The 24764-nt window shown below is 42.4% G+C and overlaps 1 long non-coding RNA gene across 1 annotated transcript; it reads right to left on the bottom strand.

Moving 5' to 3' along the window:
- Window positions 1–13382: 13382 nt before the first annotated feature.
- On the bottom strand, window positions 13383–14428 carry LOC105188763 (uncharacterized). The gene is made up of 3 exons (XR_850217.2): window positions 14268–14428; window positions 13698–14166; window positions 13383–13568 (listed from the first exon to the last, which is right to left on the bottom strand). It is a non-coding gene; the product is annotated as an uncharacterized LOC105188763 (long non-coding RNA).
- Between the last annotated feature and the right edge of the window lie 10336 nt (window positions 14429–24764).

Below are 24764 nucleotides of genomic sequence, written 5' to 3' on the forward strand. Positions count from 1 at the left end.
ATCAATGCTATCACCTTCACGACGCGATTAAGACGTGAAAAATGGATTATCAGGGATTCATCGCCCTTGGTACCTTGTCACGACTCTCCGTTACAAAGAGGAAAAGCGGCTTACGTACATCGTTTGCACGAATCAATTTTCGCATAATCGTTATACGCTAGATGTACGTGATACAAATTGACAAATTTAGATGTTTCATATTTCATTTTTTCGAAGAATTTAAATATACTCAAGATTCAAATCCTGTTGAAGTCTCTGCGAAATCGATTGAGCCTGCGACGTTCGTTTCGTTATTTATTGCATTATGGTTTCTCCGGACTTATCGCAGACGTTGTAATATTCTTCTTTTGATTAATTGTCAGAATGTTAATATTCGAGCACTTCGATCAACATGGCTGATATCCCGTCCGATCACTTACGCTGGGAAAATGCAAGCCCGTTGAATTTGACCGCTTTGTCAAAGTGGGCGTGGAATATTTAGTGGGTGTATTTTCTCGTTACACGTTTAGAGCTTGAAACTGAACTCTCCGAAGAATCCTTGGCACTCTAAGCAGCCGTTTCCACGGATGACCAAGCGTGACGTCGCGCCTCTCGGCCGACGCGCAGAGGAATATTTCAAGTTCAGTTACGAATTATAGTTAACGTTGCAAGGAGCACACGTTACCGTAACATCGACATTTTTCGCGCATTCAAGCGCGAAAACTGCGCGACCGTTAGTTTGACGCAACGTAACTCCCCGTCCGTCATCCCCGGCCGCGTCGTAATTAAAAGTATTATTAAAATCCGGGATTATTGGATATGCGGCACCCTTGCGTTGTCTCTCGATTCTTAATACTAGATATCCTCAGGATTAAAATCCTCAGGATTGAAATGTCTGTGAGATCGAACGAGTAGCAACACATTTCGTTGTGCATTGTTATTACCGGCCTGATTACAGGCGCTCCCATTTTCCCAGCGCAAAGCGATCGACCGCGGATAGCATCGGTCGTGATGATCGAAGCGACGCGATGACTCATAGTATGTATCTACAATATACCTACCACGGTGCGCAAATGAAAGCTGCATATATGTGCAAGACCCGCGGGAAAATCATTCGCGAGATAAGGTATCATCGCGGCAGCGATGATTAGAGATAGCGGCCGCGTTTCGTAGGATGACGATTCAACTCTTTGTTGTTAACTTTGCCCTTTTTTACGGAAGCGTTTCCCTTCGGGAGGATCTCCCGATCTTGATTTACGAGTCTATCGATCCGTCCGTCCGTCCGTGCAATTTTTCCTGACGAGATAAACGACGCTCGGTGTCGCGTCGATTCGCGTCGACGGTGCTGTTGACGGTGCCGACGAGGAAGTCCCAGAAGAGTGCGCGTGCCGACCATCTTGTCTCGGTCTCGTCTTGTCTCAATCGCCGTCTGGCTGATTCACGAGACAGCGAGTGAGAAATGATGATTAAGTAAGACAACCGAAATTAACGAACGTGCAATTGACCCAAAGACTTGTTTCTTGAAAATCTTTCGACCTGGACAACAGACGTCTGACTCGAAAGTTATCTTGCGTGTATTTCGACTTATCCAATTCTTCGGGCTTTAACGAGCGTTGCTTTCGAGATAAACCAGTTGAATCGCATCGCACCGCACAGCCGTGACCGATAGCTCGCCGATATCGAAACAGTTATTTGCAAAGCTCCGGAACGCTCCCCAAGGTGGGAAGCGTTCATCTTCCTTTCTTAAAAGAAACGAAATAATATTCACACATCGTGTCGGTGCATCCGACGAAGCAGAAAACCGATTCACTGAGCGTCGCCGCGCAACGCGCTACGAGGTAACACGACATGTTGGATCTCGCGGGTTCGAGCCCCGCCGAAGCGGCGAGAGATGGTGTGGTAATTGTTGCGAAGCCACATCCGAACGATACGCGTACCGAGCGAAACGCGCTGAAACGCGGGGAGCGATATTATGTCGTGAAAGGGGAGAAGCCTGTGCAGCCAGGGTGTTCGCCAGAGCGTGAAGGTATTCGCTTCCCACGCTTGAGCCGTGGAATAACAATGACGCTCATGGATACTCGCGCATCCTCGCCGGCTGCCCGCGGCCGGCGTCGCGGCGGCCTCGTATTCCGCGCCTCGCGTTGTTCCTTGAAATTCTGCCCGCTGTTTCGCCAAATCGGCTCTCTTTGATCGGCCAGTAGAACGCGACGCGGTGAGGCGATTTTTCTTGCGCTCCCTCTCCGCCCACGCTTCGTCGATTCCCCGCGCACGCACCGCGCGTTATCGATCCTCTCTCGTCGGCATGCAAATCGTGAACTTTAGCCGGCAGTCCGGCAGCCGCGGGATCGGTTTCTTCTCCCAAGGGAGAGATTTACTCGACTGAACGCGCGCGGAATATCTCGTACGCGTGCGAGAGAGAATGAGACTCAATCGCGAGATAATTTGCATAACTCGACGAATGGTTCCTCGACGATGAGTCATAATTGTCGCCGATTATTCGATGACGGCGCGTTCCTTTGTGTCTTGTCGCGGCCTCGTGATTTGTCAGAAACGCGGCTACCACGGATTTACGAAACAATTGACATATCGACGACGACGGTTGCACATCAGTGCGCCTTCATACGTGTCACGTACACAACGTAAAAAATTGCATCGATGAGATAAGGATATCTGATCGTTATCAGTGTGAGTGGCGATTTTATAGAATTATAAAGCATTGCCCATATGCTGCAACGCGACGCAGCGACCGTCGCTGATACATTTATTTATAACGTTGGCGAGCACGATGCATCTCACGCGCGCATTTATGCAGAGTGCGACGTTTCCGATGTTCCGCTGACTACACTTTCTTCGATGGATCAAAGTCGCTTGGATTTTGCGAGCGAGAGCGCGCCGCGCGCCGCGCGGAACGCGCTTTTGATCCAGCTTGAGTTCGTCGACTGCTTCGGACTTTCGTCGACTTTCGGAGAAAATGTATGAGCTAGAAGACGCGCTTCTCTCATATCTGCCGGAGATAAATTACGACGCGACATATATTGGAATGTTTACTTGCAAGGGGATTTTAATTAATATTTTATGATTAATTTAATTTATTTTATTTTATTTAATTATTAATTTAATTATTTTGCTACGATTCCTTCTGTGCCTATTAAAACCGCGAAACGTGAACGTACAAAGTCACACGGAGGACGATCGATCTCGGTCTTGCAGTTCCCGCTGTACGATTTGAAAATGCATCTCATGCATCGCACAATGCAGCGCTTATCGACAACGGCCGGTGCTCGGCAGATACTTGAACGTTATATCAGAACGTCGTGCTGCGATCAAAGTGCTTCGGCGCACAACTCGTAACCCTCGAGGGCGTGTCTCCCGGTAATTGCGCAATTGGTTCGCAATTGGTGCCGGCGAAAAGACACACGAATAATCGCTGATGTTCCGCCCGTCACAAAGTATTCTTGTCGCTTGAAGTCAACGACGAGATAAATTTCCTTATCGATTCGCCGAAGCCAAGCGCTGCACTCGCGCCAGGCGCGATAACCGACAGAAGCGGAAGACCTGTCAGCGAGCATTTGATTGATATCCGCCGTCGTGCACGCTCGTCGTGCATGCGTTCGCAAGTAGCGATGCGAAGACGCCGCGCACAGAATGGCGAAGTAAAGAAGGAAAGAGCGGGTGGAGTATGCGTGGGTGTATGCAGATGCACTCCGGGAAGCGCGAGTCGTATGAGGCATGTAGTCGTAGGCCGATGCGGCCGATTACAAGGAGGAAATGCCAGAATGCAACTCCGGCGAGACGAAAGCAAGCGCTGGGATCAAACCGACATTTCAGTCCCGCGTATCGCGGTGTCTGCCGTGTCGATGTTGGAGCTCGGCGACTGACCGCGTGTCAACAGGAGGTAAAGTTACGTACAATGGGTGCGCGCTGGCTGCGGAGTGGAGAGAGAGGCTCCTCTGACAAGGAGGAGAGATTTCCCGCGACACACGTCGCGCCGCGTCCGCTCGACGCAACGTCGTTGTAATTTTCGACGACATTCAGAAATGTCGCGTCGTGTCGCACGGACGTGCGACGAGAAACGACGATAAAAGTCGAGCGACAAACAAGCGACAATCTGTGCAACGCGTCAGATATTTCCCAGATACCACTTTTATTAACGCAATTACTTGTCGAGCAGCGCGCAAAGATTACATTTTGTTACGTCGTACGTTTAACAGTTTAACAGTGTCGAGTATGCGCGAATAACATGACGCAGAATAACATTTATGTATATAATCGCTCTCGAGATACGGAGCGCGAAGCTGCGACGGATCGAAACGGAGAGATTTCGCGGCTCTATGAAATTGTTTTCTCTTTTTCAGTTCAGCCGTGTGACGCGTCGCGTAGCGCGGAGAAGAAAAGGCATTTCGTTTTAAGAGCAATCTCATTGGACGACGAGAGGAGAATCTCATTTTTCCGCGCTCCGTTAATCCGCCCGACCGCGCGGCACAGGCGGACGTCCGAAGAGGAGACAGAACAAGCAGACCCAAACCAGTTGTGGACTAATCCTATAATCTCCCCGCGCTACTCGCGCACAATGCATTCCCTTAAATTAATATTAACCGTCCGTGCAGCGTCGTCGTGCCGCAATCGTTCCTATGTATCGCGAAAGCTTGAGATTCGCATCCCGTCGTCCTCCATACCGCTCTTATCCTGTTTTTGGTTTTGCAGTAGTAGTAGTCTTCGGCTGTAAGAAATAACATAACGAAAATTATTTTTGCGTTAAAGAAAATGACAGAGATGGGTAAGAGCTACCGAAGAAAGGGAGACAAAAATATCGGGATGAATAAACGCGTGACGATTAATCGGGGAGGGAGAATTTCTTTAAGTTGATTGCCGTTAAATCGCGTGAACTTGGAAATTTGCGTACGAAACACGTAAGATAGCGTACGCATTTTCTTCAACCTTCTCGTAGACAAGCGCTTAGGCGCTATTTTGCGACGGTGATATTTCATGACGAACTTAACTTTGATTTGCAGACTGACTAAAATTGATTCACTCGATTGATTTTATTATTGCCGATTACTCTCGAGAAATATATGCAATTTTTGCCGACTTATCCGATGCGCTATCGCGAATAAAATTCTTACAGCGATAAAATGTATTTAATAAAATGATAAATTGTATACAATTCTTCGGATAAATTAAAACTACATTCCTCTGGCAAACAGAAAAATTCATTATCGAAGATAAATAAGGGAATCGTAATCTCATTATCGAAGATGTTGAAGATAAAATTGTATTATGTTACATTCGACAATATATTCCTTATCATTTTCATTTATCGTAATTCTCTAGTGTGCATAAAGTGTGGACGTCATGGACGAAAATATCTTATAGACCTACTGAGAAAATTCATACCCTGGTCACTTGAAAAAATGAATGCTAAAGGAAAGGAATCTTTAAGCTGAGAGAAAAGTAAGAGAGCTCTCAATCAGAAAAGGAGAGAAATCGACGCGACGCGAATCACTGTTGGGAGAAGTAATAATCACCGTAAAATTAACAATATTCGTTATAAATCTCTATTCACGATATCTCTGATCGCGTCGAAATGCAACGGTTAGTCGGTGCGTAACAATCACCAAGTAAGATTTCCGATATTAGCATTGTCGTCACATAAGCTGAGACGAGCCGAGACTGCATAGTCACAACAATGAGAACGGCAAGGGTCGGTAAAATCATTGATGACCGACGTACGTGGGCCGCGAAGGTCCACCTAGAACCAGTACTTCAAGAGAGAGATAGAGATAGAGATAGAGAGAGAGAGAGAGAGAGAGAGAGAGAGAGAGAGAGAGAGCCCAGTACAAAGTTATAATTATCATTTATCACTAATGCGGACACGCCGCACAATTTATGGCTTGACGATGATAGCGCAGCATCGAACGCGCTGTTACGACGCATAAAATATAATTTTTCGCCGCGACGGCCGCGGTTTCGCGAGCCGTTGGAAAGGGCAGATTCGAGCGCTCGCTCGGCATTGTTTTCCATCGCCGAGAGAAGACACGCGTTTACTGACGCGTTCTAATGATATAGCTGAATGAATGTGTGGGCTAAGATCGTGGGGAAAGATCGATAACGTATGGACAGTGTTAACTCATGCGAGTAGAATGAATACGACGCGCCGTGGTAACATGACGTGCGTTCGCGATTCACGAGACACGTATGCGAGCGTCGAGAGGAGCGCAGCGAACGGACATATGCTAAAAAATGCATCGATGCGAAGCTCATGAAAGTTGAGGCGTCGTGGGAGAGGGACGTACTTTCCCCTTTTTTTTCAACTTTTCTCCCCCTTCGTTGAGACCCACAAAAAACACTCGCGCGCCTCACATCGACGTGAATCGCCGCGACGGAATCAAAGAGGAGCAACTAATTGCGAGCAATGCACCTTGCGTGATTCTACACGTATTAAAGCCCACTCAGTGCGACGTAATCATATCTGAATCGTAAAGTCGAGGGGGCCTTTGCAGCGGCCGCGGATAAATATGTATAGCTGTCGTAAAGGTATGCACTAATTGCGAGCACAGGAACGAGGCTTTGCGCGCCCCTCACACTCTCTGACCCTTCGCGACTGGTCGTGATTGGACTCGATGTAGCGTTCCACATGGCGAAATATCTCTCTCTCGATCCTCCTGTTATTTCTTCTCATTAGATCTCCTCAGGTGCGTGTAATTAGTTATCGGCGGACGACATTGGGAATTTCAACGCCTCTTCGCGGAATTAGAAATACTATCGAAGCGTGATATCTTTTAATCACGATTATTTAGCGATAAGTAGTTTTATCACTTTGTTGAAACGATAGCGGAGAAATTGTGTGAAAGGACTTTTGTGCTACTCTACAAAGCAATTGCATTTTTGTTCGCATATACAAATACAAATTTAAGCAAAAATTAAAAAAAATGTTAAATTCAATTCGAAATACGTTCGTCATCGTGAATTTTCGTAACCATCACGGATCTCATTGTTTCAAAAGACAAAAATTATAGATATCGAAATGTGTGTGATGTATAATTACATTCATACTTACTATTATTAATTTACTCAATCTTTCCTTCTGCTTTCTAGGAAGCACTGCTCCTATTCTCCCCTGGATACAAATATAAGCAACATTTTAATTTTACGGTAGAGAAAATGAAGATTTTGTGCGTATATATTTCTAAATTATCGTGTGATGGTGCAAAATGCACAGACTTCAATATACGTAAAAGATCAATCGTTGCCGCAGTGTAGAGAACGCAACATTTCGCACGGGTTTCTTCAAATCTCCGGAAAATGAAACATTAATTTTTCCGCAAGTTATCGCATAATCTCGACGCTACTGGCACTCTTGTTACGAGAAACGAGTAAACATGAAAGAATAGGACTCAACAAAAGTAAAAATAAACATTTAAAGAAACTTGTCAAATCGGTTTCAATGTGCAATCGATTTTTGCTACAAATCGAGTATGTGTCGATTAGAAACATGTAACTAACAACTTACCGGTGGTAAACCACGTCGCCAACGAGTTGCCGTAGCCATTGATGAAGCACCCACGGACGTCAGACTTACGGCTAAGGCCACAAAAATCGCAAAAAAGGCGAACAATAAATTACTAATCTTCATAATGCCGATATTCCTCCCAAGTTTCAGGCTGAGTATATTTTCTTCGTTCTCCGCTCGGGGTTGGACTGAACAAGTCACGAATATCACGAACTTAAATAACAGTTCTGTATTCGCATAAAATTCCTGACGCGCGATGACGAAGCGCGATAATGGCACACGTGCTGCACGACATTTTTCTTGGCACTAAAATTAAAATCACACACACACTAGAATCTTGCTTGCACTAGAATCTAATTGCGTCGAGTGTTGCGTTTAACGGTAAAATAGGACATTAGCGGATTTCTCGTTTATAAAACGTTCAACTGAATCATGAAAAAATAAAACTGTAATGCATTCAAAATATTAAAAGAAATATATTTACTCAAGAGATAAGTTGCCCTTTAGCCGTAATATTAGATTTGCAATTAAAATCTATTTATTATCGTTCAAACAATATATCATTTAGATACAATCGTGAACGTAATTTTACTTCGCACTATTGAGAAATACATTCAGTTGGACATGCCGAAATTATTTTTTCATTTAATTTCTTGTATCATTCCTATTTTTTTTAGAAGAACACGTGAATAAATCATTGCATGAATTTTGCATATTCTACATATTATCTACAATATAATATGCATTATTAAATTTTTTATTTCTCATATCTGTAAAATATCGCTTTATCATATTTATTTCATAACGAAAGTTTTATTTTTCATAACGAAAGTGTAGATCAAAATACTGCAAATTTTATGTCCATGAAAAACATCAAACTGTTTTACGTTTTAGATATATTTTATTAATGCAATATCCAGATCTAGTTTTTTTCCATAAATCGTTAGTCATTAAATGGAGAGTTATTTTTATCAGCGACCTGATTCAAAACGCAACGATTGCTTTGAAGTTGAATCGGAAAAAGGAACGAGAATCAATATGAAACCGTACATTTATTGCTCGAGTTTACGCTTTTCTTCGAGATTCGTATGGACCAATAGGGCAAAAGCCGTTATTGATGTTGCAGCATTTACTGATGCTTCGAAAGAGAAAGATATATTCATGATGTGTAATATATTTCCTTTAATATTTTATTTAATATTTAGAAAAATAAAAGAGAGAGAGAGAGAGTCTTTCGTGAGACTGTTTAGAATATTGCATATAAAATATGATGTGCAATCATGTGAATATCATGAATATATTTATTTTTGAACCTTTTATAAATTGCTGATGTTTGTTAAATATTTGTGAGCAAATATTTTCGTATTTTATACCCGTTCGTTGTTGTTTAATTTCATCAAAAGCAACTTTCTAAATAAAGAAAGATATATGCACAAAATATATAATATACGAAATGGTTTGATAAACTAAAGTTTTACGTATCTCAGATGACATTTATCTTTAGAAATATGTTGTTCTGCCATACACGTGGAAGATTATGCAAGTTGAAGAAAAACCGAAATTAAAAAAATATTCTTAAAAGATATGTATATTTATATTTCAAAATAAATTATGGGATGTAGACGCAGCTACCATCGATTATCTTAAATGTGAATTTAGGCATCATCTCATGCAAAAAGAAATTTCCAGTTTTAATATTCAGTTTAATTAAATGTTTATAAAATAAAAAATATTAAAAATGTAATCGAACTCAATTTAATCAATTCACTAAATAATACTTATTTTGCGAAAACTTAAACAAATTTAAACAAATGATGCAAGGTATTCAACATCGAAAATCGAAAAACGCAGTAACTATAATCCTAATCGATATCTTTCCAGTTTAAAAAATGCCAAACTGTAAATCTCTATTTCTAATGGAAGACTACAATTATACGAAATTAAACAATTAAAATGAAATAATTAAAAACAACAAGCAAAAAGTTAAAACAAATAAGTTAGACAATTAAAGATTCATTTTAACTGTAAGGTCAAAAACATAAATTATATTTAAACAGAAGAAAATTGTAGTCTTGATAGATTAAATGTTGATAGATATTCATTTTTAACATATATTTATTTCATGATAGCAATACACACTATATTACATATGAGTCACATCATGAATTTCAAATAACTATTAATTACGATAATTATCTTATATCATAATTCTCATGGTGGCTTGCACTTTTTTCCTTGACCATCTAAATTAATTTTTTTGCCATGCGATCCTTAAAATAATCTTAAAATAAATTTAATTAAAGTTACTACTGTAATATGACATAAGCAACAATCATACTTTCTTATAGTCACAACGCTAGTGTATTTTTCATTATAATTAATGACGTACTGCAATTGATGGATGAGGATCAGCTTCAGGACTCCCCAAAACAAATAAAGTAATCGTTGCTACGAGAACAGTCTGAAAAGTTCTCAGCCTGACACATAGATGGCATTAGAAACTGTCAAACTGTATTGTATTGTATATCAAACTGTACTGTATTGTAACAACTGTATGTAACAACTGTATTGTATATCAAACTGTAACGGTATTGTATAATTGTATTGAAAAGTGGCATCCCTGATATAAAACCATGTAAAATTTTATTTCGATCTGTCAAGTCATTCGAGTAGTAGCACCAGTTTAATATTGACGTGTCACTGTCTTTTTTAAAATGGAAAAAATTGAATATCGTGCAATGATTAAATTCTTTGTTTTGGATGGTTTAACACCAACAGAAATTCATCCGAAATTGTTAAAAGTATATAAGGGTGCATCATCTTCACTTTCCACTGTGAAAAAATGGGCTGCACTTTTTAAATCTGGTCGTACAAGCCTCGAAGATGATCCATGCGAAGATTATCCAAAAACTGCTACAAAACACCACAAAACATTCAACAAGTCCATGATATGATGGTGTTAGATGATCGGCGAGTGAAAATGCGTGAAATAGCTGAGATGCCATAGGCATCTCGAAAGAACGAATTGGAAATATTTTGCATGAAGAATTACATATGAAAAAGCTTTGTGCAAGATGGGTGCCGCATTTGCTAACAATTGACCAAAAACGCATTCGAATGCATATTTCTCAAACGTGTTTGGATCGTTTTAAGCAAAATAAAATGGATTTCAAGCGTCGTTTCATAACTGTTGATGAAACTTGGATCCACCACTATATACCAGAGCGAAAAGAACAGTCGAAACAATGGATCGAAGCCGGTGGACGTGCACCAAAGAAGGCAAAGACGGTTCCATCAGCAGGAAAGGTTATGGCAACAGGTTTTTGGGATTACAAAGGTGTTTTGTTGATCGATTATCTTCAGAAAGATAAAACGATTAACTCTGAATATTATTGTAACCTTTTGGATCTATTGAATGCAAAAATTCGCGAGAAAAGACCTGCTGTAAAGAAGAAAAGAATCGTTTTCCATCAAGACAATGCACGTGTTCACACAAGTGTTTTGACAATAGCAAAATTCAACGAGTTAAAGTATGAATTGCTTGAACATCCAGCGTATTTACCAAATTTGGCTCCCCCTGACTATTATCTGTTTCCAAACCTGAAAAAATTCCTGACTGGAAAGCGTTTTTACATCAAATGACGAAGCTATTGCAGCCGTGGATGGATATTTTGCAGATCTTCCGGAATCACATTTTAATAACGGTATTGAATTATTGGAAAAACGTTGGAATAAATGTATTGAAGTTTCAGGAGATTATATTGAAAAATAAAACATATTTCACGGCAAAAAAAATTTTCTTTCATTGTTAGACCGAGAACTTTTCAGACCGCCTACGTACTATTACCAAAATTCCTGTGACTGACTTTACGATCATCATTTTGTTAATATTTGCTTGGCCTCACGTGAGAATATATTACGAGTGAGCGAATGAATATGTTATGAGTGAGCGAATGACACCGGTTTTTATACATAAAAGTCACATAAATATCGAATGTAAAAAATTCTGGTATCACTTTATTTTTCATGTCATTTTACGACCACTAGACGTGCGGATAGTGTACGTATAAAGGCGAAAAGTATGTCGTTAAATGTTAAATATTCGTCATCTTTAATACCTAATGTTGTGTCATTGTTAGAATATTTCGTTTTACAAATTTTATTTTAGATAAGATTATATTCGATTTGATTTCCAGATATGTATCGCGCCCATCGGAAATTTATTTCTGACGTTTCGTGCACATTTTAGTTTATTTCTTCAGGGAGAGGAATATCCAGAAATTCAGTTTTCCACAAAACGTCGGAAACAAATTCAAGGCACGGACACAGCATAAACCCGAAAATCAAGTTAAATATTTCTTTGCGAAAGCCGAAAATCTTAATATGATATTATTTTTCTAATTAATGATATTTATCATAAGTGTCGAATGTAAAAATTATATTAATGACAAATATAAAGATTACATAAGTGTCGAATGCCAACAATTTTGACACATGACGACCCTACTGTCAAATTTAGAGTTGTATATGCAGATAGTGTGCGCATAGCATAAAAACGAGAAACACGTTATTCGATTTTTATTTCAAAACTAAAAATTTAATTTATTAGATTCAAAATAGTTCATTTTCTAAATTTTCATCTAATAACGATGTTTAGCTATTCATCATTTTTTAAATATTATGTTTTATAAAGTAAAAAAAGCAATATTTCAAATTTCTTGAAAGAAATATGTACAATATTTAAAGGAAAAAAAGTTGTTGTCTTGATAAATTAAATGTTGATAGAGGTATTCACTTTTAATATGTATTTATTTCATGACAGCAATACACGCATACTGTATTACATATAAGTCACATCATGAAAATAACTATTAGTTACGATAACATAGTTATTTTATATCATAATTCTAATGAAATGGTGACTTCTAATAATACATAACGCTAGTGTGCATTCCATTATAATGAATACTTACGAAAAATGATGTATCTTTAGCTTCGGGATTCCCCAAAACAATTGAAGTAATCGTTGCTACGATAACTAAAATTCCAAAGACTGATTTTGCAATCTCCATTTTGCTAATACGCTTGGTGTCACGTAAGAATATGTTATGAATGAGCGAATAACACCGGTTTTCATATACAAAAGTCATCGAATAAAAAAATTCTAAATATCGAATATAAAAAATTCTGATGTCACTTTATTTTTCATATCATTTTACAATCATTAGGCGTGCAGATAGTGCACATTTAAGGGCGAAAAATATGTCGTTAAATGTTCGTTATCTTTAATACCGAATGTTGCGTCATTTTCAGAATATTTCGTTTCACAAATTTTATTTCAGGTAAAATTATATTTGATTTGTTTTCCAGATGTCACGTCCATCTGGAATTTATTTCTGACGTTTCGTGAACATTTTAGTTCATTTCTTCAAGGAGAAGAACATCCAGAAACAGTTTCTCACAAAACGTCGGAAACAAATCTAGGACATGAACACGGCACAAACCCAAAAATCAGGTTAAATATTTTTCTACACTGCCGAAAATTTCAAAATTATATTATTTTTTCAGTTAATGATATATGAAACATATCATTAATTGGATGTTGTAAATTAGTATTAAATATTATCATAAAATTATCCTTTGCATAATTTTACACTTTTGTTTTGGTTTATAAAAATATCGGATATAAAGAACACTGATGCGTATACTTTATGTAGTACGCATATAAGTGTCATTCTTGGGATATTTTAGTTCATTCTTAATTGCAAATTTTATTCTAGTAGTAAGTGACGATATGAATTATATTAACCAAACATAAGTTATATTAAAGAATAAAAAGGTTCTAGTAGTGACCGGTTATGTGTTGAGAATGTTGGTATATATTCATTTTTAATTTGTATTTATTATATTATTTCATGATTACAATATGCATATACTGTACTACATATGTTGCATCAAGACTGTCAAACATTCGCTCCATTAATTAGTGTAATTATCGTGTGTATTTAATGATACTTTATGAAAACACTGCGTATTTCCTGCATATTTAACCACCTTGCAATGTTTGTATCACCTTAGTCTGAAATAAATTTAGAGGCAATATTAAAACTATATTATAAATATAAAATATAGCGTAATTAAATCTTTTGGTGTTACACAGAATTATATATATATATATATATATGTTCAATCATTACAAATTACGTACATCAATCTTCTTCTCGTCTTCCACACTTTCCATAGTAACGAAAGTAATCATTGTTACGATCATTACCCAAAGTTTAAAGAAAGATTTCGCAACCTCCATTTTGCTAATACGCGCTGTGCATGATACCCTTTGATATTACGTGAGAATATGTTGAAGTAAGTAAATAACACCGATTGTTATATATAAAAAATCACATAAATATTGAATACAAAAGATCGTGACACATATAATTTTACAGTCACGTTCCAAGTTTATTTGAATGTTGACTCACTATTAATATATATTTATGTATGTAAATGTATGTTTATTTCACGATAGCAACATACATATACTATGTTATACATATTGTATCAAGAATGACAAATATTCGCTTTTTCAATTATATTAGCGTAGCCCTCTTATTTTATAATTATTTTGACACGTTCCACTTCGTATACATTTAACCAAGCAATGATTCTATTACTTTAGGCTAAAATAAATTTAATCAAAGTTATTATAAAAATATAAAATTAGCGACAATGGCACTTTCTAATGATACACATTGGTATACATTCCATTGTTATTACGTACATCGATTGCACTGGGTTCAGGAGCCCCCGAAGTAGTGGAAATAATCGTTGCTACAACGATTACCAAAATTCCAAAGAGAAATTTCATAATTTCTATTTTGTTAGGAACAATACGTAAGAACGATACGCTTGATGTTACGAGAGTATGTTTAAAGAAGGGATCATCATCGATCTTATATATTCACACGACATAAGTGTCGAACATAAAAATTATATTAACGGATGTAAAACTTACTTAAGTGTCGGGTGCAACAAATTATGACCTATATAACTTTACTATAAAATTTAGAGAAATTATATGTGCAGATAGTGTACACGTAGCATAAAAACGAAAAACACGCTATTCAATTCTTATCTTTAAACTAAAAGTTTAATTTATTAGACTCAAAATAGTTCATTTCCTAAATTTTCGTCTAATTATGATATTTAGCTTTTCGTCATTTTCAGAATATTATATTTTATGAAGTAAAAAAGCGGTATTTGAAAAATTTCTTGAAAGAAATATGTATAAACATTGTTTTAGATTTAAATATTGCGATATTTTAAAAGATTTTTGTAAAGATAAATTAAATGTTGATAGACGCATTTAGTTTTAATATACATACATTTATTTCATAATATGCATTACGTATGCATACTATATTTTTCATAATAAAACTGATCATAAATTTCCATGCAATAAAATTGTTATCGTTACCCGGAACTCACGCGCGATATTGAACTTTGCGATAGCAAATATTGCAGAAATAAAAATGCTACGATATTCCTAGGAATGTTTTCATACATTTTCACGTGTAATCTCTCAAACATAAAAATGGCTTTTTCTTTTCAAAGCGATAAGTTCTATATATTAGGTGTACAACTTTGCTGCCGCCGTTTTTCTATGGATAGCTTTAGCGGTAAGTAGTGGTCGAAATAAATAGATCATAGACGTCGTGCAATAAACTTGGGCATCTATCAACATAACCCCATAGAAACATTAGTCGATTTGTGTCTGCATCATAAAGTTATTCTCGATTGAAAATGTCAGTTTACGAGCCAAATTCTCGTCATTTGCGGGAGGTTTTAATTTTCTGCTTGAATATGAAGAAATCTGCGACTGAGGCTCATCGAATGCTCTCAAATACTTATGGTGAGACCGCTATTAGTGAAAAAACGTGTCGTGAGTGGTTTCAACGCTTCAAGAACGGTGATTTTCACGTCGAAGACCGGCATAGCGATGGAAGAGAGAAGGTTTTCGAAGATGCAGAATTGGAGGCATTACTTAATGAAGACTCGTGTCAAAGTCAAGAAGAATTGGCACGATCATTGGGAGTGACTCAACAAGCAATTTCAAAACGCCTCAAAGACATGGGAATGATTCAGAAGCAAGGAAATTGGGTGCCGTACCGAGTTGAAACCGAGAGATGTTGAACGGCGTTTGTTTGCTTGTGAACAGTTGCTTGAAAGGCAAAGACGGAAGGGATTTCTGCATCGCATTGTGACTGGGAACGAAAAATGGGTTCATTACGATAACCCCAAGCGCAGAAAATCATGGGCATATCCACGTCGACGGCCAAACCGAATATTCACGGCTCCAAGGTCATGCTCTGTATTTGATGGGACCAGCTCGGCGTGGTGTATTGTGAGCTGTTAAAACCGACTGAAACAATCACAGGCGATTGTTATCGAATGCAATTAATGCGTTTGAGCCGAGCATTGAAAGACAAACGGCCGCGATACAACGAGAAATACGATAAAGTGATTTTGCAGCATGACAATGCTCGACCCCATGTTGCGAAAGTGGTCAAGACATACTTGGAAACGTTGATATAGGAAGTCTTACCCCACCCGCCGTATTTTCCAAACATTGCTCCCTCTGACTATCACTTGTTTCGATCAATGGCACACGGCCTGGTTGACCAGCACTTCCGGTCTTATAAAGAAGTAAGAAATTGGATCGATTCGTGGATCGCTTCAAAAGATGACCAGTTTTTTTCAATGAGGAATTCGTTGAACGCTGCCCGAAAGATGGGAGAGAGTAGTGGCCAGCGATGGACAATACTTTGAATCATAAATGTATAACCAGTTTTTTATTTTAATATATTAATATTAATATATTATAATATATTAATATAAATAATATATTGATATTATTTAATATTAATTATATTAATAAAGCCTCGAATTTCGGAAAAAAAAACGGCGGAAGCAAAGTTGTACACCTAATAGCTGAAACGAACCGAGTGTGTGACGCAAATTTGTATTTTATTTATACGTATAATTAATACGTAATTTCATTACGAATATTAATTCAGACAACCAAGAGTTTCCGCATCATGAGCGCAGATTAGAGGCGCGATTTTGGGATGGGTAATAGTGAGATATTATACGTGCATGTGTCTTATTCGTCACACAAATCGTAAACGCGCGAGTGCCGAAGCGTGTCCTGCGAAAAATGTGACTGACTGCGATGGAAGAAGGAAGGACGATGTCGGTGTTATCCTCCGCTCGTAATTCGTCGCGCTTAATTTGTGAATTCGATGAGACACAGCGTCGCGCCAGCGATTGGTGCACTAAAGATTCCCTCCTAGTAGAAGAAATCCTCAGGATGTAATTCAGTTTGTCCGTAAGGCGCTCGACCAGCCGCGACACGAGTCCACCGCGACTGCTCGTGTCGTCATACATTATGTTCGACTATCTATTTGTGAGCCAGCTTTGAATAATTTATTCGTTCGGATGTTCACTGTTCCAGCACGCCGTGTGCGCTTCGACTTCCCGCCGTCTTTCCGAACTCAATTTCAATATAACGAGCAAACTTGCTGAAAAATAAATAATGCATGGCGAATCGCAAGTCTGCCTGGCGTCCGCGTCGCCGACTTTCATCGATATTCGCGCATCGAAAGTAACGTTATCGGCGATCCCGACATGAGCCAGTGAGACGCGCGATTATTACGAAGTACGAAAATTACATGCGTTTTCTCCCGTGAAAGGACCGCCGCGTCTTCGCGATACATTCTCATCACGGTCGTAACTTTCGCGGCTTGATTTTCCAAAACGATCATCGCAACATCGACACTCACTCGCGCATTCGACTCGCGATCGATTAACTTTCCTGGGGGGGGGGGTTGGAAACATTCGTCCGTGTGACCTTTCCACCCGCGCCGGGTAGAAGTTTGTGCAGAAAAGCAGAGCGTGACGCGCCCATATCCGAGATTACGCGCACGGAACGCCACATTGACGGTCAAGTTCAGGGCCGACGGGAGATCTGACTTGCCATTAAGCTTGCAAAACGAAACTGCGCGCGTGTATTTTCCGTACGGTCCACACCTCGCTACTTTCACTCGGACGTTTGCGCGAAGGCAAACGGTCACGATCACCATCGCCAATCGCCGACGATTGATCGGCTGAAGACGAGAGGAAGACGAAGGGTCTCGATCGACCGAACGGTACGACAGAATGTTGTGGCGCGCGAAGCGTGGAAGCGTGGAACTCGGAAAATTCCCGGAACTGACTAGATTCCCGGGTAAAGTTGAAAAAATTGAAAAATTGCTCGATATATAAACCAAACTGTCGACGTCTCGCCCCATTTTAATCCTTTATATCTTGAGTTAATTTACCCAAGACCTTCTTGTTAAATTTTTGTGTAATTAAATAGCTTTTAGCACATTCTAAACATCAGAAATAGGAAAATAAATTTTATAATAATTTAATGATTAAATTTTAAAGCGATATTTATATGTAAGTACGGCAGGAATGTAGAGTAAGACGCAGAAAAAAAAAAGTTCAAAAACATATGAGCGTTTATATAGAGCGGTACTTTAAGTATACTTTCGTATACTTAAAGTATCGTCAAGACGTAAAGAGTTGATGCAGACAGTTGAGGAAGTGGCTGTTATGAATTACGTTCTGTATGATTGCGACGTTATTGTAAATTATCATATTTACGAGATAGCTGCTCTGTTTTATTTTATGTTTTCAAATAACGTTCCGACCACGATTTTTGGATGCTCTAGTGATATGATCGTCTCAAGCGGAGACGAAACGCGAGGACTGCCAAAGGTTGTCTCTCCTCTTTCGCTCGTTTCGATAATCGATAAGCACTTTCGACTGAAATTCGTCGCGATACTTCGCGTATCGAGCAACTGATTCGCGAATCCAATCGATGTGTACCCTCAGATCTGACCAAGACCTAAAAGTATACATTATTCGAACGCGGAGAACGGCATACCGGCGAGTACCTAGCGGAGGATCGGAAGACAACACGATGAAAAAAAGAGCGAACACTGAGGAGCGAGTTTGCTGGAGTTGTGGAGGACTGAAATAAGAACAAATGGATGGAGCGGCCGGACTGGACCGCTGAAAATAAAACGCAGTGAAGCAAAGGGCGGCCGGTCGAGCTTGTGGGAAAAGCGGTGGGAGAGCCGAGAGAGAGAGAGAGAGAGAGAGAGCCAGTGGAGTAAGACCGAAGCATGTACGGCGTCGCCTGCTCGAAGGGAAGATGGGCCTTCTGTTCCCTCGCGAGCAGCGCGCGCGAGAGGTGAGACGGGATCTTGTTAGCCCTGAACTTGAACACGAGTGTGTATGTATGTATGTATGTGTGTGTGCGTGTGTCCGGCGGCTCCTCCGCAACGAACGGCTGAACGCTGAATCCGCGCGCGCTCCTCCATCAGAGCCCGCTGGTCTTCTCCCTCATCCACCGGCGGATGAGAAGTCGAGGGAGAAGGACTGATTTTTAGAGCGCTTGCTTCGTCGTAACAGTAATCGTTATCTAAATTAACCGCGATAAAGACGCGCGCCGGAGTCGCTGTGTAATCTCTCTCGAGCATGAGAGCACGGAAACGCGGGTGAGAATCGACCGCGCTGGCGCCGCGAAGGACGGACAATCACGCGGCGATGATTTATCACTGAAAATTGCAGCCTCGCAACTTTCGCTCCGTGCATTAAATTCCGCCCCGACCTTATCAGCCGATGAGGCGATTCCGCGGAGAATGATCCGCGACGATTCGCGGAGGAGGTGAGGGGGGGGCCGATTTTTCAGCGCTGTCGCGCGCATTTTTCGCTCCGCAGTCGCTTATCTTCGGCGTAACACGGATACGGCGGCCGAAGGACCTCGGGAAACGGTGCCGCCAATCTGTCTCGTGTGAGACCAGTCGTCGGCGCGATCGCTTTAAGCAGATGCGTTCACGGCCGACTGGTCTCAGCGCGGTGTTCTGCCGCATTAAACGCCCGTAAACCGCGCCGGGGAAAACGGCTTTCAATTTGCGAGACGCGTCAGCTGATTGCGCTAAATAGCACGCTCCCAGGAATGTTTAGAAAACGAGTTGTAAATAGCTAATAGGTCAATAAAGCCTCGCGTGCGCGCGCTCGCAGGTGCTAAGCCCGCGAGATGCAATTGGGTTTACGATGTAGCCGGCGTAATATGCGTGCGTGCGTGCGTGCGTGCGTGCGCGCGGCGGGAAGGTTCACGGCCGCGTGTTGCCGCGGCCGAGGCGAGCGAGAAAGCGCACTCGCGAGGCATGCAAATGCGGCGTACGAGCGGGAGCGCGTCAACATCGACGTCGAGGAAACGCGGAATCGCTCATCACCGCGCCAGCGATCCTCTCGCGATCTCCTCCGGCTCGCGACCTCCGGCTGCCGGCCGATTCAGTCGACGCGGCTTCTCCTCGAACTTCCTCGTGATGATGCACTTTGAGGATTTGCAGCTCGCGTTCGCCTGCCTCGCGTGAGCCGCGAGACCACCTGGAACGCTGCAGATTGTGCTCATAGAGATGCGCGCGAAGGTAAGCTCGGCTCGGTGTAAGTGACTTTCCGTTGTCGGATCAATGCAAGCTGCAGAAGAGCGGAAGGAAAGGAAATCTCCTCTGCGGGAGATGGCCGTTCAGTCGAGCGGCCGAGCGCTGTCGCTGTTGCTTCGGTCGAGTTTCAACGCGCGCCCGAGAGAGATTCAAAGGCGAGTGTTGCCGCTCCTCCGCGATGGCGGAGATGCGGTCGTTTCCGTCGCCGGGCTTCCGTCGGCTTCTCGCCGGAATCCCGTTGCATCGACTGAAGTTTCCTTTTCTTCTTTTCGCTTTTTAGCTGAGCTTCTTCGTGAAGTTCCCCGGGAATCGCGTACTTGCAATCGGGACGGCTGCGAACGTTCCCCTCGCCTATCAGCGGACTATCACGTACGCGTCGTCCGCGCAAACTTAATAATGAATTACGTAGGCTTGATGAATAGCCATCTCGGCTAATCTTATTCCGCGCGCATGCACGCGATCAAGCTGCTTCCATCGCTTTCGACTCATCCGTCCGCCCGATTATACCATCGGCCGGCTGGAGCCGGCTTTTTTGCCCACCACGTTCCATGGCTTATCGCTCGCAATTATGAGCGCGGGAGGTGGAGACGCGCGGGCGCGACGCGGAAAAGCCGAGCGGTCGCGCGCTTTTCCCGCGAGAGGACATAATGACAGAGTGCGCCGTTCCGCTCGGCCAATTAAAGAGCGCCGTGGCGAACGACGGGCGTATTAATCTGAACAGCGTGCGTTCCCGAAAGAGCGAGCGCTCCCGTGAAAACAGCCGTGATCGCCGGCAGCAGCGACGGCGAACGCCGCGGCCGGCCCGCCCCGGTGTCTGTGAAGTTAGCACGACGTTTTAAAAATTATTAAAAAACAATGTTAGTTCCAGTAGCATTTTTCATACAGTTCTACAGTTGCTGATGAAAATAAAAGAAAGTTCCGTATTCTTAATATCAAAAAATCGAAATTGAAAAATTGTGTCAACTTCACATTCCCGCACGACATTGAGTCATTGCAGGCACGACTCGAGTCCTTGTGTCATTGAATGGAACAAGCTAGAAGTATCGTCAGAATTAAGTCAGCATTAAGTCGACGGCACGACACATTTACACCGAATGCTGGCGCCAAAGGTTAAAATTAATTTAAAAATAGTTATACGGCGGAACAATGACTGAAAATGGTTGAATTGTATGGAACTCGAGTAGAACGAGCTAGAACTACCGTCAGTAGTGCAGTAAGTCGACAGCATATGTTTTCCCCGAATATTGTGCTGGCGGCGAATATTTAAAATTGTACAGAATTATTAATTGATGGAATTTTGTTCGGAAATACTCCATAATTGTAGAACTGGCCTAGAACTAACTGGCCGGGAACTCTCGCCAAAAAGCGCACTATTCACCGGCTTCTTGTACTTTAGAGGAAACTATATTGTGTTGGAACGTGAAGCTAGCACGACATCTTTTCAACTTCGATTTTTTGGTATTAAGAATACAGAACTTTTTTTTATTTTTATCAGGAACTGTAGAACTATGAGAAATGCTACTGGAACTAACATTGTTTTTTAATAATTTTCAAAACGTCGTGCTAACTTCACAGACACGGCCCGCCGGCAGTCGGCTCACGTAATGGTTTGAGCCCACTCGTAAATTCCGCGACGGCACCTCGCCGCGTGTGACCGTGAAGTCGCGTCGCCGGCGTCGTTACGGAATGCCGATTACGCAAGAACAATTAGGCTCGTTAAAGCGAACGTTAAAGCGAACGGTAAAGCGCGAGAAAGTGCGCGGTGGCGGCGTCCGCTCTGCTTCTCTCCGCGATCGTCTCGATTAATTACTCGCCGAATCAGCAGATTCCGCCGATGCTTATCCGCGTATCTCGCGAGGGGCAATTTCTCAATGCGTAACCTGGTAACGGTATTATATTCAAGTCGAGTCGACAGACGGATGTATCGAGTCCGCTTGAGTGTATCAACTGAATAACGACCGCATCGTCAATATCGCTCTCGCGATATCTCTTAGATATCGCGACGAAATACCGGAGATATTAAATCGATCGTCGGTTTTCACACGATGGCGGCTTGATTCCGACGTGATTTCGTGAGCGGATCGACTTTTACCGACCAGTCGGCTGAATTTTTCGTGAATGGTTTGCCAATGAGCTTGAGCAAGCGAGTTGGTTGTCAATTATTCGGAAATCGCGCGCACTGCTCTTTGCGTCGCCGCGCCAGCGGGGTAATGTTTGCTGCGATTTCTCCTCGCAAGATGGTTTCTCACCTTCGTGCGCGTTAGAGCAACCGCGAAATTTTGCGCGAGCCGCTATATCGACGTCGCGTTGACCGCGCTTTTTGCGCGGTGATATCGCCCGATTGTTCGTGCCAGTAACGATGAGTATTATTTAAGGCGACTTCCTCCTACGAGTCCCACTTTGCGTGAAAGGAGGAATCATTACTTACGGTTCTCCCTCTCTCTCTCTCTCTCTCTCTCTCTCAAGCTGCTACCGCATGGTTCTAGACCCATATTGACCCAGACTGCGTGAGCTGAATGCGTTTGCCATTTCGCTCGCGAGCAAGCCGTGTTAAGCGTCCGCGTATGTCAGGGTCGACGCGTTAACACGCGAGTGTATGTGTTTACGCGCAAATAACACGTTTCTCGTTTCGAACTCGCGTTTTCCCCGCGCTGCAGCGTTTCTCCAGGCGAACTGGTTGCTCGCCTCCCTGGAAAACTCGCGGCGGAAAACTTTGCAGCGCTCCGGACCGAGTAATCCGGCAAGAACGCGAAAGCGCGAAAGAGAAACTGGGATAACTGGCGAGAGGAAGAAGCGAGAACGAGCTTGGATCGGGAGATTATTCGATTAGCGGCCGAGTCGCGAGAGAGCTCGTTGTATTGTTTACCGATAATCCGCGAGACTGTCTATCGGTCGACATTCGCCTTGGATCGCTCCTCGGAGAAGACTCGACTCTCGTCGCTCGTTCGCTCAAGAAGAATTCCGCGAAACCGGAGCATTCCGCTTGCGCGCTCGCGAAAGGAGAGGATTCGAGCCCCGAAGGGACTCGCGTCCTCTCTGATATCTCTTCCCTTCCGCCCTAGCCGTTTATTCCCGCGTGCTTTGACTTCTCGGCTCGTTCCGGCAAGCGCATACTGCCGGCGAGATTGTTGCTCTCCGCGAAGATAGCATCGCCCACGTATTCGCGGAGCTCGATTGTGATGTAACACAGGTCGCCGTCACCGCTCGTGAAAACCACCGACACATCCGACGTCGCGCGTTGCGTTCTCTGGAAGGCTCCGATCTTCGCGAAGCAAAACTCGTAGACAAAGACAAAGAGATATCATCGAGACCCGATAGGAGGAGGATTCACTAAACTCGAACGTCTGAATATAATGTACAAATATACATTGTTAGTGTAACGCAACAGCGAGTTTTCCCACGTTAAAGTCATACTAAATATCGCAGATTGCTTTAATTTTAATGTCGAATTCCTCGGTAAGAGTGAAATCGTCGGGGTTCACGAATCCGCGACGGACAGAGAGAAAGGAAAGAAGATTCGTCATGATAAACACTCACCAGACCCGGAAGTGTGAACAGAGCAAACACACAAATTCACATTCTCGTGTGATCGTAAGGGCGCGAATTTCCAAATGACTGAAATTGCTGGAAATGCGCGCCTTTAATCTCACACCTTTTTCCAAAATTATGAAGAAATCGGAAATCTGTCTCTCTCCCTCTGAATAAAGGTGAAACCATACGGGTCGCGATACGGGTGGCGAATTTTTAGCATCGTCGTAACCTCGTTGCCGGTTAATTACGCTTACGTCGGAGGAGGGGGGGTTCGCCGTCGCGCCGGATAATTGCGATATCGTAGTGACTCGCGCGCCACGAGTCGATAGAGGATCGATCGTCTGTACGAAGGTATACCGTTACCGGCCGTCCACCTGCCCGTCACTTTTGGGCGTCCGTTGACGAGTGGCCGGCATGGAAATTGGAACCGTGTCGCCCGGAAGTGGGGCTTCCAATAATGGCGAGTACATAACGAGGCGCGCGCGCGCGTTCGGTCCCTCTGCGGACGGCGCGAACGGGAGATACCCTCGTCGTTCGTCAATTCACCGGCTCTCGGTGTAATTGTCACGAAGCCAATTAATAGAGCGCTCTGGAACGCGAATATTTAATCGTCGCGATTGTCGACGGTGTATCGTTGATATCGGGACGCGCGTTTGAGCGCGTCAATTGGCTCCGGTGTGTGATGGCATTTAAAAGGAGCGTCTGGAAGTTCGGCCGTAATGCGTTTCGCACGAACGTTTCGTGCGAACGCCGCCAGCACACCCTTCGCATTGTTCCGAATCGATTAGAAAAGAGCGTGTTGCGTTAAACGGGACGAAGATAAGATCGCGGTCACACGTCGAGCCTGAATGGCTGAGCGGCTGGCAGCTGTTCGAACATTTCGACGTTCGTGCGAAAACGGTTTGAGGCTTGAAACATTATGGAGCACTGCGGATTTCAATTAGACCGGTAGAGCGAGGATTTTTTGGAAGATTGTCGGCTACGCTGGATTTATAGCGTTCACTTGGGAGATGATTGATCGGTAGGAATTATCGAAAACATTCGCGTTTGACGCAAAGCGAGTGGAAACTATTCGAGTGAGAATCAAGGATCGCCCTCGTTGAAGAGAAAAAGCCACCGTCGCAAGTAGCACAAGGCAAAGTAGACGGTTAGTTAGTGGAAGAGTTATAATTACAGATCACACACCTGTC

Source organism: Harpegnathos saltator, unplaced genomic scaffold (genome assembly GCF_003227715.2).
Source record: "Harpegnathos saltator strain DR-91 unplaced genomic scaffold, Hsal_v8.6 scaffold37, whole genome shotgun sequence".
NCBI classification, from domain to species: Eukaryota; Metazoa; Arthropoda; class Insecta; order Hymenoptera; family Formicidae; genus Harpegnathos; species Harpegnathos saltator.